At 53.8% G+C, this 5,943-nt stretch overlaps 1 long non-coding RNA gene across 2 annotated transcripts; it reads right to left on the bottom strand.

Annotated features, from left to right (window-relative positions):
- Positions 1-220: 220 nt before the first annotated feature.
- On the bottom strand, positions 221-1,108 carry LOC127591937 (uncharacterized). Of its 2 annotated transcripts, none has more exons than XR_007960031.1 (4): positions 977-1,108; positions 820-883; positions 535-644; positions 221-384 (listed from the first exon to the last, which is right to left on the bottom strand). It is a non-coding gene; the product is annotated as an uncharacterized LOC127591937 (long non-coding RNA). The 2 variants fall into 2 exon arrangements; XR_007960032.1 differs by having other exon boundaries at positions 221-361.
- Positions 1,109-5,943: the final 4,835 nt, after the last annotated feature.

Below are 5,943 nucleotides of genomic sequence, written 5' to 3'. Positions count from 1 at the left end.
CGGGCAGATCGAGGAGCCTCGGCACGGGTACACCTTCTTCTGGAGCGGACGAGCTGTGGAGGAGAGAAGAATTCACGGTGTAGGGTTCTGCATTAAGTCACATCTGGTTAGGGATCACAACATAATCCCCGTAAGAACTTCTGAGAGACTCATGTCCATCACTCTACCTCTATGTCAATCCCAATCCCTTGTGATCATCAGCGCCTATGTACCTACCCTGGACGCCTCGGAGGAGGCGATGGAGTCCTTCTATGCCGCGCTGCGTGGCCTGATCCTGCGCGTCAACCCCCGGGATAAGCTCTTGGTTCTGGGGGATTTCAACGCGCGGGTGGGCCAGGACCATCAGCTTTGGGGAGGAATTCTGGGGAAGGAAGGCGTTGGCAACTGCAACGAAAATGGAGAACTACTCCTTGGTCTCCGCGAAGAGACGGAGATGGTAATAACCAACACACTGTTTCGGATGGCCAACAACCACAAGACCACCTGGCAACATCCAAGATCCGGCCACTGGCACCTGATCGATTACGTCCTTACCCGCATCTGCGACCGAGCGGACGTCATGGTCACGAGGGCAATCCGCTCCATGGATGACGGATGGTCCGATCACAGGCTGGTAGCCTCAAGACTTAGGCTGAAGATCGCGCCTGCGAAAAGAAGGAAGAAGATCCCCAAGAGGATATGTTTCAATGTTGGGCTGCTGAGGAATCCCGAAGTCCTCGAACAGTACCAGACGTCCCTCGCGGACAAACTGGACACTCAACCTCGGACCCTTCCTGCCACTGTCCACTCAGACTGGGAGCACTTGAAAACTGCGCTCACTGAATCCGCGGAAGAGGTCCTCGGTATCCAGAAGAGGAGAAATCCCGATTGGTTTGCCGAAAACCTGGAAGAAATTGAGCCACTGATTTCAAGAAAGAGAGAGGCTCGCATTGCATGGCAGAACTGTGTTTCCTCCAAGAGACTTGAAGAAGTCTACCGGGCGGCCAAGAGTGAAGCACAGAGAGAGATCCGAAGGATCCAAAATCAATGGTGGGTCAACTTTGCCCACCAAATGCAGAGTTTCGCTGACCGTCACGATACCAGATACTTCTTCAAAGCAACGAGGAAGCATCATCGGTCCGGCTCACAGTCCTCCATTGGCTGTGAAGGCAAAAGGATGGCACAATCCTGCAGGAAAAGGAGGATACTCACCAGCGATGGAAGGAGCATTTCATGGAGCTCCTGAACCGTCCGACATGCGCAGCAGACGGCTTCCTCGATCCTGTCCCCCAGCTCCCCGTGCAACACTGGATGACGGAGCTGCCGACTCTCCGGGAGATCTCCGGAGCCCTGAGGAGAATGAAGAAGAATAAAGCTGCTGGAGTTGACGACATCCCTGTAGAACTTTTACAAGCTGGGGGTGCACATCTCCTCACCCGCCTCCACACCTTCATCCTTCAATGCTGGGTCGAGGAGACGGTGCCTGGAGAACTGAATGACTACGTCATCGTCACGATATTCAAGAAGGGCGACAAACTCGACTGTGGAAACTATCGTGGAATTTCCCTGCTGTCAACTGCTGGAAAACTCATCTGTCGTATACTGGCCAACCGACTCACCTGTCTCGCTGAGCGGGTTCTTCCGGAGTCCCAGGCGGGCTTCCATCCAGACAGGGGAACCGCGGACATGGTGTTCTGCGCCAGGCAGCTCCTGGAGAAGTGCCGGGAGCAGCGGAGGGAGTTCCACGCCATCTTTTATGATCTGGCCAAAACGTTTGATTCTGTGCCCCAAACAGCACTCTGGAAAGTGCTGGAACGTCAAGGCTGCCCCCCCAAATTCATATCCCTCATCCGAATGTTTCACAACGGCATGAAGGGTTGCGTCCTGACTCAGGGCGAAATGATTCCCCCATTCCCGGTTCGGACCGGTGTCAAACAGGGCTGCACGGTGGCGCCGACGTTGTTCTGCCTCTACATCGCCGTGCTCATCCACCACGTCACCCCTGTCCAGGAGCACGGAATCAGTCTACGCTACCAAACTGAAGGGTCGCTCTTCAACCTCAGCCGTTTGAGGAGTCGACCATGGTCACGACCATCAGCGAACTCCAGTACGCTGATGACAATGCTGCGGTCTCCAACTCCTCCGGGGGCCTCCAGCTCATCGCGGACGTCTTCGCCGCTCCGTACAGGACCTTTGGCCTCTCCGTCAACACCAAAAAGACAAAGACCCTCCACCTGAACCATCATCCACCCCAAATCACCATAGACGACGAACCCATCGAGCAGGTCTCGGCGTTCCCTTACCTGGGTAGCATTATCCAGGAGGACGCCGGCCTCACGGAGGACCTCACTCACCGTATCCAGGCAGCCCACACAGCCTTTGGACGCCTCGCCGTCGGGTCTTCGGGAATCGCGCCATTTCCACCAACACGAAGATCATGGTGTATAAGTCTGTCGTCCTCCCGACCCTTCTCTACGGCGCCGAATGTTGGACCCTCTATCGGAGCAGCAGCAAGAGCATTAATCAATGTATAGTGAAAGGAACTTTTTTGAAGGCCTTTTCAATGTCATAGCTGTGGAAATGGATGGGATCTTGATATGCGGAGGGGATTTCAATGTGGTACTAAACCATGACTTAGATACAACAAGCACAAGGAAGTCTAGGATACATATAACCAAGTGCATCAACACACAAATAAAACAACTAGCGCTAATCGATGTATGGAGGGATGCACACGCGTTACATAGAGTCTACACACATTACTCTCATCTACATGCAACCTATGCTAGAATAGACTACTTTTTCATGAAGATGGAGGATAGACCCAGGCCAAAGGGCAGCCTTGGCGGGGTGCCACCCCCACTAGAAACGATTCCGACTCACTGCCGGCAATGCGAACCAAACTCTGACATCGGTGGTATAGTGACCGAACAGCCCGTATCAGGGGGTTCGGTACCCCATACCCACGAAGCACCCCCCACAGAACTCCCCGAGGGAAACGGTCAAACGCCTTCTCCAAGTCCACAAAACACATGTAGAGTGGTTGGGCGAATTCCCACATACCCTTCGAGGACCCTGCTAAGAGCTGATCCACTGTTCCACTGCCGGGAAGAAAACCACACTACTCCTCAATCTGAGGCTCGACTTCCTGACGGACCCTCCTCTCCAGCACCCCTAAATAGACCTTACCAGGGAGGCTGAGGAGTGTGATCTCTCTGTAGTTGGAACACACCCTCCGGTCCCCCTTTTTAAAAAGAGGCCCTACCACCCCGGTCTGCCGATCCAGAGGCACTCTCCCTGTTGACCACGTAATGTTGCAGAGGCGTGTCAACCAGGACAGCCCCACAACATCCAGAGCCTTGAGGAACTCCGGGCGGATCTCATCCACCCCCGGGGCTTTGCCACCGAGGAGCTTTTTAACCACATTGGTGACTTCAACCACAGAGATACAAGAGCCCACCTCAGGGTCCTCAGACTCTGCTTCCTCCAAGGAAGACGTGTTGGTGGAGTTGAGGAGGTCTTTGAACTACTCTGCCCACCGGTTCAAAACGTCCCGAGTTGAAGTCAGCAGTGCCCCATCCCCACTGTACACAATGTTAGTGGTGCACTGCTTCCACCTCCTGAGACGTCGGATGTTGGACCAGAATTTCCTCGAAGCCGTCCAGAAGTCGGCTTCTATTGCTTCACCGAACTCTTCCCACGCTCTGGTTTTTGCCTCGGCGACCACCGAAGCTGCGTTCCGCTTGGCCAGTCGATACCTGTCAGCTGCCTCTGGGGTCCCACAGGCCATAAAGGCTCGATAGCACTCCTTCTTCAGCTTGACGGCATCCCTTACTGCTGGTATCCACCAGCGAGTACGGGGGTTGCCGCCACGACAGGCACCAACCACCTTACGGCCACAATTCAGATTGGCCGCCTCACCATTAGAGGCATGGAACATGGTCCACTCGGACTCAATGTCCCCCGACTCGCCCAGAACATGGGAAAGGCTCTATCGGAGGTGGGAGTTGAAACTCCTTCTGACAGGGGATTCCGCCAGACAATCCCAACAAACCCTCATTATACGTTTGGGTCTGCCAGGACGGACCGGGATCTTCTCCCTTCGAAGCCTACTCACCACCAGGTGGTGATCAGTTGACAGCTCCGCCCCTCTCTTCACCCGAGTGTCCAGAACATGCGGCCGCAAATCCGATGATACTACCACAAAGTCGATCATCGAACTGCGGCCTAGGGTGTCCTGGTGCCAAGTGCACATATGGACACCCTTATGTTTGAACAAGGTGTTCGTTATGGACAATTCGTGATGAGCACAGAAGTCCAATAACAATACACCACTCGAGTTCTGATCGGGGGGCCGTTCCTCCCAATCACGCCCCTCCAGGTTTCACTGTCATTGCCCACGTGAGCATTGAAGTCCCCCAGCAGAACAAGGGAGTCCCCAGCAGGAGTACTTTTCAGCACACCCTCCAGGGACTCCAAAAAGGGTGGGTATGCTGAGCTGCTGTTTGGTGCATATGCACAAACAACAGTCAGGACCTGCCCACCCACCCGAAGGCGAGGGAAGCACATCTCTCGTCTACCGATGTGAACCCCATTGTACAGGCACTGAGCCGGGGGGCAATGAGTATGCCCACACCTGCTCTGCGCCTCTCACCGTGATCATCTCCAGAGTGGAAGAGAGTCCAACCCCTCTCGAGAGAACTGGTACCAGAACCCAGGCAGTGTGTGGAGCCAAGTCTGACTATATCCAGTCGAAAATTATCTGCGTCACACACCTGCTTGGGCTCCTTCCCTGCCAGAGAGGTGACATTCCATGTCAAGTCGGGTCAACAGTATTTATAGAGCACTTTCAAACAGCCATCGCTGCATACAAAGTACTGTACATCGAGCGATTTAGCATGAGCAATAAACAGTAAGACAAAGCACCAAACAGTAAAATTAAGAACAAATCTAAGTCATGCTGAGTCGAACGCCAAAGAATACAAGTGAGTTTTGAGGAGGGCTTTAAAGATGGGCAGCGAGGAGGCTTGCCGAATGTTTAGTGGGAGGTCATTCCAGAGAGAGGGACCAGTAACAGAAAAGGCTCGATCCCCTCTGAGCCTCAGTTTAGTTCTTGGTACTTCTAACAAAGACTGGTCCACAGACCTGAGGCGCCGGGCAGGTGTGTAGGGGCGGATGAGCCCAGAGAGGTAAGATGGCGCGAGATCATGTCCCAAGAGCGAATTTCTGCAGCCGAGCTCACATTGCACCCGACCCCTTTGGCCCCTCTCATGGGTGGTGAGCCCATGGGAAGGGGGACCCACGTTGCCTCTTCGGGCTGTGCCCAGCCGGGCCCCATGGGTGTAGGCCCGGCCACCAGGCGCCTGCCAACGAGCCCCACCTCCAGGCCTGGCTCCAGAGGGGGGCCCCGGTGACCCACGTCCGGGCAAGGGAAACTTAGATCCATTTATTGTAATCATCATCAGGGGTCTTTGAGTCGTGCTTTGTCTGGCCCCTCACCTAGAACCTCTTTGCCATGGGTGACCCTGTCAGGGGCATAAAGCCCCAGACAACTTAGCTCCTAGGATCATTGGGACACACAAACCCCTCCACCACGGTAAGGTGACGACTCACGGAGGGGAAGCGAGGAAATCACAAAATAAATTCTATGGGGCGTTTGTGAACACACAACAAAGGAATGAATAACAAACAATTCTGAGACAGTCCAATCTCCTACATACATACAGCATGTGTTTCCTTCATTGTAAGTTTTACAGAAGGCTTTTTTTTTGCGGCTCCAGACATTTTTTTTATACTATGTGGCTCTTTCAACATTTTGGGTTGCCCACCCCTGTGGCCTGGATGAACTCAATGTTGCCTGACCACTAAAACATGTTTTATGACATGTTTAAATCCAAACCAGACGAGGATGCATGATTTGTAAAGCTTTTATTTTGAAGGGGGCTCGCTGGCGGCACGCTACCG

This window comes from Hippocampus zosterae, chromosome 19 (assembly GCF_025434085.1).
Source record: "Hippocampus zosterae strain Florida chromosome 19, ASM2543408v3, whole genome shotgun sequence".
NCBI classification, from domain to species: Eukaryota; Metazoa; Chordata; class Actinopteri; order Syngnathiformes; family Syngnathidae; genus Hippocampus; species Hippocampus zosterae.
Note: the sequence above shows the minus strand (reverse complement) of the source record. Positions and strands in the feature narration are given on the sequence as shown.